The 12,908-nt window shown below is 32.7% G+C and overlaps 1 protein-coding gene across 2 annotated transcripts in view; it reads right to left on the reverse strand.

Annotated features, from left to right (window-relative positions):
• Window positions 1-12,908, reverse strand: part of UNC5C (unc-5 netrin receptor C) — a 402,361-nt gene that overhangs the window by 344,864 nt on the left and 44,589 nt on the right. The gene's annotated exons all lie outside the window — the stretch shown is intronic.

The raw sequence follows: 12,908 nt of genomic DNA on the forward strand, positions 1-12,908 counted from the left end.
TCTATCTATCTATCTATCTATCTATCTATCTATCTATCTATCTATCTACCTACCTACCTACCTACCTACCTACCTACCTATCTATCTATCTATCTATCTATCGGGTTGGCCAAAAAGTTCATTTGGGTTTTTCATAGCATCTTACAGAAAACCCCGAATGAACTTTTTGGTCAACCCAATATCTATCTATTTGCATGAAACAAGGAAAAATGTGAACATAGTAATATTTAACTTGAGACTGACAGAATAATCACAGGCAAAAATGCAGTATAGTACTGTATTGCCATTTTAAAGATGGAAAAGGGTCAGTATTTCGTAGAAGTGATCTCAGCCACTCACTGATAGGGAAAAAATATGCAGAATTTAGGATAACAAACATTCAGAGTTTCGGCAAAGAGGCCAAAGATACGTGATTTTAATGAACATTTTGAAGACCTATATGCAGAAAATTGGGCAAGTCAGAAAAAGGCGTTCTATTTCTGAGACAATTCATTCTGTTTACTGTGATGTTGTGATAGAGAGAGAAGACCACTAGATAATCACAAAGAACATGTACCCAAATCCGGATTCATTCACTCGTCAGTGAACCCATTTACCAAGCTGTCCAGTGAGAAATGATAATTATCACTTAAGATAGTTTCAGAGATCAAATGAGATAATTTACATGGAAGTACTCTACAAATTATAAATATTGAAATGTTAGTGTTGAGTTCCAAAGAAAATGATTTTATTTATGCATTTTGTTTTGTCCCATTTTTTAAATAAGACATTCCTGAGACAGTTACTGATTCGTTCTACTCTCAAACAGAAACTGCCATTTGAATATCAATGTGTGTACAAATACTAAAATGTCATTATCCCTGGCACTGTTTAGTTAACATCAAGATTAGCGAGAAAATCTTGGCTTATATCAATATGTGCATATAAGATTAAGGAAATATACTGAAACTCTTGACATTAGCTCATTAGTTATCTAGTTACCATTCACTGTGCAAAATTTTATAGGAAAGTTTGCTTGTGTCTGTGTGTGTGAGGGAGATGGTGTAGTTGTGAGAAGAAAGGAAATGAATGACAGAAATAAAAATCTAATGAAAAATGGGATATATTTCCTATGCTGTTTATATAGTCATAGGGTTTTTGGATGAATTATACTTTTATTTTATGCTTACCCACATTATTTTAATAAAGTACTTTTTTTCTTGCACTATGTGAGTAGCCAAGATTATGATAGCTCAGGACTCTTTATGTGTTTGTTTCTATCATGCTTCCACCATTTATTGTTAGCTTTTTTAAAAGACTGTTTGCAATACTTTGTTGTATAACTTAAAAAGTTGTTTCTGCATCTTGTTAAAAATAATAGGTAATCAACTTAGCAGAAACTATCCACAGTTATGGGCCTTCCTTTTCCAGCATTAGAAACCTGAATTTTCTGCTCTTTTTTTTTTTTTTTTATGATACTCTCAAAACATATACCATATAGCTTAAAGATTTTGTCTTTAGGTAGCATTGTGCCTTAAACATTTTTAACCCTGCTTAAGATTCAAAAGTATATTTTATTCAATGTAGGAAAAAATAAATTTAATCTTTCATCCGTGTTATCATGCAAAAAAAATGTGAACTTCATCTTTAATGCACATTAGTTTACTAGTGGAGAGGCCCATGGTGAAGTTTACTGTTGTTCTAAGATAATTTCATCACATAATGAAATCAGCAGAGTAAATTCCTACAAATGCAATGTTTAACTTAGAACAAGCTTTTCAATTAACTTAGATAAGATTTTTAGGTTTATTTTACTTCATTCTCATTTATGTATTAATTGTCCAAGGATTCCTATTAGGTAGTACTCGTATAGCTAGACATATATATAGTAGTAAACAGCTTTATTTCTTTTACATTAATAAATAATTCTGATTTTGACTGATTCATACTACTCTTTTCAACTAGAGAATAGCTCACATATTTATTAAACCACTATTAAATGTTGGGATATATGTTGGAGAGAATTTATAAGTACATATGACGATTTACTGGGGGGGCAGCTTTAGAGGTGCATTAATATATGGTAATATAAGCTTAATTCCAAATTAGAACAGAGATAATAATTGCAATATAATTTCAGATAAACGTGAAATGACAATGGGCTGGGGATAGCAGCGATGAGCTGCTCCCAAAGCTAGAATCTGAGACCATAATGGAGTGGAAAGAAGGTGCAAAAAATTCCAAACCAAGAGTAAGGACACAGTTTTGAAGGAGGAATTCACAAAACCTCTTTGGAAAACTGTGAGTACAACAATCCAATTACTATGCAGAACTTCATGGTTGGAAAGATGGCAGGAAATGTAAGTTAGAAACAGACTGTTATACACCAAATTTCAAATTAAGGTTCTAGTGTGTACACTCTTTCTAAAGAGGGATTCACTTTGCTGTACACCTGAAACTAACACAACATTGTAAATCAACTACTCCAATAAAAAATTTTTAAAAAAATAAAGAGGGTTTTCTAAATGTCTTTACCCAACAATGCATTTTTTAGTCAGTGGACGAAAACAATAGATGGTGAGTTTTATTAAACTTGAACAGCTTTTTTAATCTGTGAAAAAGCCAATAGTAATATAAATGATAAAAATTAAACGCACTACTTGCTTTTCAATAAATCTTTCTTTTAATTTCCAACATGTACTGTAGGGCAAAAGTTGTCTACATTTTTAAGGCATCTAGTAACTGGGTTAGGAATTTTTAAAATGTTGACAAAACTTGCTGCATATTCCTGCTTGTTTCAGAGATCTTTGCAAGCCATTAATTTTTAAATTCAAAGTTAAATATGTCTGGCTGATCAACAATATTCCAACCTGAAGGCCAATCCTGTTATTAATAAACAATCTAAAAGCAAATGATAGATAGGAAATCTCCACTACCATTCCCGGTTAGTATTCTATTTAAACTACAATGCCATTTTTTAAGTTTTAAAAAATTGAATCTGCCAAAGATGCCAAATAAATGGTGTATTTTATGACTAAATCAAAAGTACGATATCAAAATTCAATAAGGAGATATTAAAACTTCAGGAGTCAGTTATCTTGGCTCACTCTAAGGTTCTTAAAAAATGTTCCCCAGATTGAAAAGGGCAAGAAAGAAAAATCACTCATATGATCAGTGAGTAAAAAATAAAAAGATGATCGACTAAATAGAGCTTAAATCACTGGATAGGCTTTAGGTACTATTTGGAGAATGTAAAAGCACAAATCAAATGATATTTAAATCCATTTAAATTTTATAAAAGAGCAAACCATTTATAATTTAATGGCAGTGTCAAGGTGGGTCTGTATATTCAGATATTCAACTGGCATGTAATAATAACCCATAATTCATTCAAAGATTTCAGAAACTGTAAAAAAAAATTACTATTGATGAGATTTTTCAGATGTTAAAAATTAGACCAAAAAGGCCCCCATAATTTGCTTTGGGCCTTAGAGATCTTTTTCAGACCTTGTTGCTATTCCCCAACCCTCCACCTTTATATATAGTTAAGAGAATTCAATGCTTTTATCAAATAAAGTGTATGTAATGTATGTCTATTTAGAATGCTTTCTCACATTAAATGGAATTCTCAAAATTACAGATGTAAAATTTAGATAAGAAAAAGCAAATTTGATGAAGGAAGGAGGGGTGTTTTCTGTTTCAAAAAGACAATGCTAAAATTAAAACTTATCAAACTAAATCTTAGCTAAACTTAAAACATTTTAAAATCCAGTTTTAAAATGAAGATGTTCATACAATGTATTCGTATGCTCTTAAAGTGCAGAATTGATACAATTTTTTAAGTCAGTACCTATTGTGACTGTCTTCATTAAACTTAGTACCGGGAAGTAACTATTACCTTTTTTTAAAACTGATTGAAAAAAATTGAGGAAAAGGTGATTTCATTATAAATTAGAATATTTTATAATAAAACATATGGTTCCCATGTATAGAGCTATTTGGAAATTAGATTTATATAGGATATTTCTCCAAATGTAACAAAAGTGACCCGCTTTTATACACTTGTGCATGTCATTTGTACGGGTATTTCTAATTATTTTTAATGGAAATCAGCAAGTCATTAAGCTGGAAAGAAAAAAGTATTGCTCTCTATTTTTCTCTTTCTACATAATACTGTATTTTCCAAGCCTAACTGAAATGAAGATTGTAACACATTTCCCACTCTCCTCTATTGTGAAAGTTCTTAACAATAGTATATTCCTTTTGGATATCACCTGTAGCTTTGGTCAGTTTTAAGACAGACAAATTGTACCAATATAGAGGGCAGGTTCTGCTGGTTTATAGAGGGTGCCCTGAAATTGACAAAGCTGTTGTCTCTAACACCAGAAGGGAGGAGTTTGTCAATTTCAAGATTAAATTAAGCATTGACATTTTGGGGGGGGGGGTCATTTATAGAACCTCTGAGGAAAAGGGTGGACATTATATGGAGTTGAGATCCACATATTTAAAATAAAACAGATAATAATTGATATGTACTTATTAAGATAACATTAGTTTCATATATACTATTTCTCTGTACTTTCACAACAATATCAGTGAGTAAATTAAGACACAGGTTATAATCCATATTTTATGGACAGGGAACTAAGACTCCAGCAGATTAAACAGAAGCCCAAGTTTGAACAGTTATTAAATGGCACATCTAGGACTTAAAATCTGGAGTTCTGACTGTAAAACTCATATTCTTTTAGTGGCCAACTCAAGTCATCTTCATTTTTAAATTATGAATCTAGTGGAAATCTCTGTCATAAGCAGCAACAACATAAAGGGCCAAAAATAAGAAGCTTTAATGTAAGGATTTATCAAAGTTCAAATGCATGACAAAGGATCCAGATTACAGGCAACACTCTGTAATCTGGAGAAATCAGAAATTATTCAGGGACATAATATTAATATTAATAGCAAGACTTTTCATTTGTATAGGACTTTGTCCTTTCCAAGGTGTCATACATACATTACCCCATTTATATTGCACATAGCAGCAATTCAATAAATGTTAGTTAAAGAAAATTTTTAAGTGGAAAACTACTACAAGAAAACTGAAAATCCAAGGCCTGGGATATTACACTATTCTGGAGAAAAACAGTATTGGCCATTCTATACATAAATTAGTTTGCATAAATCCTTACTTATCAACTTAGCAGAGTGGCCTCCTCTGTTGCCTGTGTATGCACACTACTTACATGCTTTAGCTTTTCCCAATTTTCAATGGAGACATTTAGTGAGCCTCAGAAATTAGTATTTAACCAAATGTGTCTAATGGCCTTTTCCTTTTCTCTTTCAAACTAGTGAATAACCCAGATGGGCCAAGAAAAGGCATATTAGTATCAGATAAGAAATTAAAAGTATTGACTGTATTTCAAACTGTACCATATCTGAATATTGTGGTGTGTTAAATACCTGAAGAATATAGAACTAGAAATAATTATAGGTTGTTTTTATTTTAATTAGGAAACTATAAACTGCACATTTTCAGCCCATTTGTAAGTTTTAACCTAAAATATTTTCAAGTTTGCTACTAACAAAAGAATCACTTTTAGCCCACTGTAGGTTTAAAATAGAGACATTATTCATATCCAGGATAACTCTAATTTGATCAACTGGCATAAACACTGGGCACTAAGTGACAATAGCATTGAAAACAAGTATAACAAGAAATATATATTTATTTTCTGAAATACAAACCCATACTGATATATGTAATGTAAGGCATCTATGAGAGATTATATTCATTAATTCTATGCTTATTCCATGAACTCTGTATTGTTAATGAGCTTTAAGAAAGACCCTTGTTTATTCAACAGTGATTCACCTGGGGTATATTTTAGTGAACACTCTAGGCCATGCTGGATGCTGGAACCCACACTCGTGTGGAAATCATTAACGGTTTAATCATTAAGTGGTGTAAACAAATTGTAAGGCTTAATGTAGTAAGTGTAAACTCATGGTACAAAAGGCACACAGGAAACACAAATAATAATTAATATTCTCCACACACTAATTAATCACTCAGCCATTTGATTCACTTATTATTTAAAGATAGGTATTTATGAACAATATAATTTAATGATATTAAGGAAAATTTAGAAGGTATAGCAAAGAAAAAGCATAATACAGAAAGTACTTTAATCTTACATGTTTTTCCCCAGTCTTTCTAAAAATATGCATTTTATTTTCACCTACATTTTTATTTACTCCCTCATAGGCATTTTCAGATAATCTCACATAATTTTATGATAACCTTTTAAGTAGCTACATAATATTTCATTCAGTGATCAGATAAATCATAATCATAGAATAATGTTAAAACCACAATCTTTCAATCTCACGGACCTGGGTTTAGATTTCGTAATTGCTCCACTATCACTTAACTGGACTGTTTTCTCCTCTATAAAATGGGAATGATAATATATACCTTTCAGGCTTCTCAAACATCAGAGACTATTAATTTTTGAAGCACTGATCACAGATGCTGAAACTCAGTAAAGAACTAAGAAACAGCAGCTATTACTTATTATTATTCCCTGAATGTTGTAGTATTAGATTACAATATTTTAAATAATTATTCCTTTTAGATTGTTTTATTGAGGAACATGCATAATTTTGCCTATCATTTTTATAATCACTGAATTTCTTATCTTCTAACCTCAAATCAGAAATATATTATAGTAGTTATTTTGGCAAAAAGAAAGATCATTCAGGGAGTCATAAGGGAAGAAGGACAAGAGTAGCTGTACTTAAAATACAACATTCCTCCCTGACTAGTTGACAAGCATTACATAAGAAAAGCATTCTATCTTTTCTAAAGATACCAAATGATACGATTTGTCAAAGTGCTCTAAAAATTTAAATGTGTACACAATTGTTAGCTAATACTATCATTTAATTGTAGCATTTTTTTCTCCACAGATTGGTTGTAGCTCAAATTTTGAGCCAATCTCTACATATTTGGAATTTTAAAAATCTGTGAAAAAATCTCTTCTGTTACATAATTTTATTTCTTCCAAAATATTTTCTGATTGGGAAATATAATTTTTTCTGGGGGTCATGTATCATTATAACCAAGTTCATATTTTACATTTAAATATTTTATTTCAGAGTTGACTTATGTGAAGTGACATGTAAAACTTCATGAAAACTCAGGTGGGGCAAGACACAGAGAAATGCTACTTTAACTGCTGATACTTTTCTTTTACTGCCATAAATCTGTTGTCCTTTTCAAATGAAAAAAAGCACTTCTCTATGCTTAGAGAAGAAAAAACAAGCAAGTTTACAGCATTCTGTATTGGTAAAGTGTTTTGCTAATAAAACCTCTTTCCCCTCATGGAAATGGAGGAAAAGGTTAAGTTTATCAACTACAAGGTGAAATGCACTCAAGTGAGGAAAATATTTTCAGACATACAGTTTCAAAACGTACTTCTTATTCTAGGTCAAATCCCATTCATTGTTATTTCCAAGTTGAAAAAGCACAAATTCCAGTGATTCTCAGAGTTCAAGGTGGGAGGAATATTCTGGATGTAATGGGTGGAGGTTAAAAAGTCAGCTTGATACCCTTAGGCAACTGAGGATCTGGTCAGTGTCCCTTTCAGGAATGTTTTGAAGGCCAACAAACCACTGGACTGCTGTTTTCCCTTTATAAATGATTCCCACAGGCTATGGAGAAAGGCTGGATGTGGCTTTCAGCTTTCTTGTGGTTACCTGAGTGTTCTCAGGTCCTGCTTCTGCACAAGTAGCCCACACTTCTGTGGGAAACCCCAGTGATCTCAGGGAGGGTGGCAAGGGCAAGTGGCAGGACAGCTCTCTTCCCCTAGAAACCTCACTCCTGTGCACTGTTCATGCAATCAATCTATGAGGAAGGCAAGGTCAACAGACAGCGTTCATATAACAGATTCACTTAACTACTGACACTGATCTGGGCCAGAGAAGTGAAGTTGTGGGGAGATGGACGGAGGAGCACAGCAGTTAATCACAGGAAGCCTAAACGCCTGTAAGTCTTGTAAAGAGGCTAAACGCACTCCATATGCCCCCTCTCCTCATTCACGGACATTTGCCTAAGCCATTACGGTGAGTTTACAGTGATGTCCAGTTAGAAGCTGGTATGTGTGTGCACATATGGAAGGTGAAGACGCTGGGGAGGAAAAAGCAGGAGTGAAAGGACAGTCATTCACTGTGATTAACATGACCAGACAGGGCTGTGTTTCAGAAAGGTTAACTGGCTACCTCCTAGGCCATTAAGTGCAGACCTGCATGTCAGAAAACAGAAGGCACATGAGGGTGAATCCCTCCATCCTCCAAACACTGAATACACCTTTAGTGTCTGACTCATTAGTAGCTAAAGTACTTTAAAGGCAGTCTGTAAAGCCAGTTGACATGGAGACAATATAAATGATATAAAATTTGGAGGTTTATTTTGTTTTTGGAGCAGCCAATCCTTTAACCCTCAGTTCACAGAAGTGCTGTAATATTTTCTTTTTAATAGAAAATTAATTGCCATTATGGTTTCATTCTTAGCACTTTGTTATGCCGCAAAGAATATTAGGCTCTCCAGTTTCAAAGGAGTCAAAAGCCTCTACAAGCCTCATCCTACCCATTCAATGTCCTCCCAGACAACAAATTTCATGAGGACCAGGGACTCTAAGTGTTTTGCTTACCATGACAGCCCCAGTACTTATAGCACAATAAATGGCCTACATTAAGTCCTAAATAAATAAGCTGGTTAATGAATAGATGATTTCCCAAGAAACTATGTCTATCACAGCCACATTAGTGTTTTTTTCCTAACTTTTTATACTTATTTCATTGGTCATGTTTCTATGGGTTACTTTTGATTTGCCATAGAAATAATAAAATGAGTACCCTTGATCCAGGGCTCCTCCGCTGGATAAACAACAACTTGCTCTTATTTTGATTAAGGAGAACCATTATATGTTTTTCCTCAAGCTATTAGTCTTCTAGGAACATGCTGTAATTTATAAGCTCTATCAAAACTTTCTCTTTAATGAAATGAATAGGAAATTAATGCAGTCAGACAGAAAGCTCTTTTAGCTAATAGTTTTTAGCACTTTCTTCTTTGAAATACTAGAGAGTAATTTTCATTTACTGGTTATTTAAGGAGGGAAAATTCAGTCCTATTGATATCACCTTGATTGGGTTTACATACAAGTATGGTATATTCTTTCCCTTGGGCAAGCCATGTGCCATAACATGGAAACATAAATTTTCCAGCGTTCTAATATTAATAGCTATTACAAATAGAACTACATGACCATTAGTGAACTCCCAGAATAATGCTGTTTCCTATGTGCTAATAAGTATTTGCAGAATTTAGGTAATTTGGGTTAGAGATAAAAAACCTTATTCACAGACACTAAAAGAGATGTGATTCTAATTCTGCCTTGACACAGAGGGACAAATTAATGTACTTATTTTACTTCTTGGAAAGTGCTTTGTGTTTGAAATACTGAAATAGATAGTACAATTAGATTTTCCTTCTTAAAGATATATATACAGCTAGTCCTCTGCTCTGTAATGTGCCTGTGCCCTTTAAAAGAAGGACCAGCTCGAGGCAAATTTCACTGGCTCAGCACTGTTAGGATCAGATCATTATATAGGGCTTTTATTGTCAGCAACCATTCTATAAATATGGTATTTACATATAATTTTACTATTTAATTAAGACAAGTTGAAAGGAGTTTGCTTTCTAAGAAGTCTAACCATCTCCACTTGCAACATATTTTTTGTTACTGGTTAATGAACCCTTTCATAGCTGAAATGTCATTTCCAGCCTGTCAAATATTTGTGTTATTACTGATACATACTAAAGACTGTAAAAATCTCAATCACTGTTGTTAAATTAATAAATTCTTTGACTCTTGTTAATACATATATATCTGAACTAAAATAATTTTGAAGTGAAATAGCTTTTAAAATACCACCCTATAACTTGTACAAATATTAAAAAGGCAAATCAGAATCCTAGGAACATGAGTAGGACCAAGGATTCTTTTGTCTATTACAGTTCCTTTTTCAGGATTCAGCTTTGAGGCAGTTTTGAATTTCACATCTGATACCACCTTTGACAATATTCTCACAGTGATGAATGACTTCTTCCATATAAAACAGTTTTTGAAATATATGTACGTTTAACAAAGCTCCTTTCCTCTTATGTTGGAAATGCTGAAATGTTTATTTCTTGATTGGAAGCCTGTGGTGATGCAGCCACACATAAACCCTACTGTAAGAGGAAAGAGGAGATTTATTTCCTTCAGTTTATAAAAAATGTCAAGTAAATATTACAAATGAATCCTACTCTTATTTTGACAAATTAGGGTTCTAAGAACTGGTCTTTTTTTTAATTCAAAAACTGTGGTTCATTAGTTTGAAGAATACTCATATTTTCAAATTCTTACCATGGTGGTGTATTCAAACTTCATCACTAATTTTGACACAAGTTAATTGAGCACTTACACTTGATCTTTTACTGACAAATACAATTTTTCCTAGTTTGTTTGATTGTTTTATTACAGTGGATTTGATTCAGCCCTGATCACCTAGTAAAAACGGGATCAGAAACTCTGCTAGAAATGTAACAAAAATAATTTTCACATAAACATGTTTTTGACTTATACATAATTGCAAACTGTTACATGACATAATTACAGAACATAATTACATGATGACCTCTAATGTTCAGCACAGGCTTCACTGCCTGTGGACAGCACTCAGTATATACCTGTTACCATTTTTAGCATTATTAACAATGGAAGTAGACATTTTCATTACACTGAATGCTTAATAAAATCGTCCCCCATAGCTTCCTTTTAGGGTAAAACATAAATTTCAGTCCAGATTATTTTGAATATTGTAGTGTTATGAAATGTTACCACCAGAATCTTTAAAATTTCCACCCTGCCAAGACTCCACACATCTCCTATCCCAGGTTTTTCAAATGATGTTATGCTAGATTCTAACTAGTTTTACACTTCCTCCTTCTTCATAAAAAAATTCATTTGACCTTTATTAATATTGCCAAAATGTATTCCATATCTTCACTTCCTATTGAGGAAAAAAGTTTAATTTGTATGTCTTCCATTATCTTCAAATTTGTAATTATTGGACACTACATCTAACTTTTCTTTCTGAACATTAATAGGTTGACATTCATTTAGATTCTTATTGTAATTTATTGTCTGCTAGAGTGATTTGACATAATTCTTCTCTTAATGCAATAAATTCAGTTTCTTTTTTTTCTTATAGTGTTTGGCTGCCATCAGGACACAAACCTTCTGAAAGTTATTGCAGAACAGAAGCCAAATGAAATTAAAACTTCAGCAAATTTATTAAGAGGCACTAAAATAATAGAATAGAAGCCATATGATTTATGTACTTTTTGTTTTATTTCTGCTCTTTTCACTTGCAGAATATGCAAAACCATCTAGCCAACTCTTAAAAAGCATAAAATAGCACGCCCCGCCCCCAGTCCTCTAAATTCTTTACTGTTGTTTGACACTAAACACTGCTTGTATCCTCTCCAATTTCATTTTGCTTATACTCAGTGGAAATTTTTCACTAGTATCCTTATGTAACTTTAGTTTCCGACCTATGGAATTTTCTTCTCTTTCGCCTCAGCCCCTAATTATCACTTCATATCAACCTAAGAGGAACTTCAAATTAACGTTAATCAATCACTGTTATCTAATATCAGTAAGAATCCTGAAATTTTATTTCCTACAGGTTTTACGATATATGATTTTATCTTAATCCCATTCACAATATACAGTAAAGCCAAGACATTTGTTCTTGAAATCCCACTGACATTTTCTATGAAATAATGAACATTCAATGTATGATAATATAAGATGGCACTTCCCGGTTCTCAGATCCTGGAAAAAGTTCTCCATTTTTCTCTGCCTTTCTATACTAGGGCTTCTTCCCCTTTCTTACTGCAAACAGAATTCCCCTCTGAGCAAATTTCCCCACCACTCATTTCTAAATATAGCACAAAATAAACTGAAAATTTTAAGCATTTCTTTAACCTCCTGTCTTTAAATCCCCAGTTGTCCCTTTCGGGCACCTCTCATTTCCTCCTGACCCCATGTCTGTGGCAAATATATATAAAGGACATATATATTTGTTATATGAATCACATCTTTGTGAACCCAACTTCTTAGTAGTACTCCTGAAAAAACTAGCATGAATCATAATCATAACCATGGTACTGAATAATTTAGGGAGTATTTCATTACTGATTTCCCCTATTATTTGAAGATAAGTAGAAAAAATGTTTTTAATGGGAGAAAAACACACACTACTTCGTCTACACACACAGTATCAAAATCAAGCTGTGGTTTCAAGAGATGCTGACACATAGGGAATGAAAAGTTAACCCTTATGGCAAAATTTTTAAAAATGTATTTTGCAAAGATATATATGCATATATGTATGCAATACACTCACTTACGTGAATCATTGACTAATGTCTGCTTCATGATGTCATATATTTCAGTTTAAATTTGGGGGTGGTCTGTTTTATAATTCTGATGATCTTTTCTTATGATATTTAATTTTCATTTTTTTTTACAATTACTTTCAACAAAGGATTTCTATATTTTTTGAATTATTCAAATTCAAGCAGTCTAAAGCTCAGGGGCTTAGCTTATTTATCCAAATATTCCTGATATTCTCCTTAAAAAAATGAAAATTACAATGCTAGATATGGCAGGGACTCAAAGAGAAAAATCAACAAATATTCACTTCTCAATTTTGAAATTTTGCTCCCTGCTTCAATTAGTCCATTACTAGAATTTGATTTTAATTATTTGTTAACAGAGAACAATTTATCACTATTTATCGATTAAGAACAGTAGCAA

Source organism: Monodon monoceros, unplaced genomic scaffold (genome assembly GCF_005190385.1).
Source record: "Monodon monoceros isolate NGI ecotype Baffin Bay Population unplaced genomic scaffold, NGI_Narwhal_1 Super_Scaffold_20, whole genome shotgun sequence".
Taxonomy (NCBI): Eukaryota; Metazoa; Chordata; class Mammalia; order Artiodactyla; family Monodontidae; genus Monodon; species Monodon monoceros.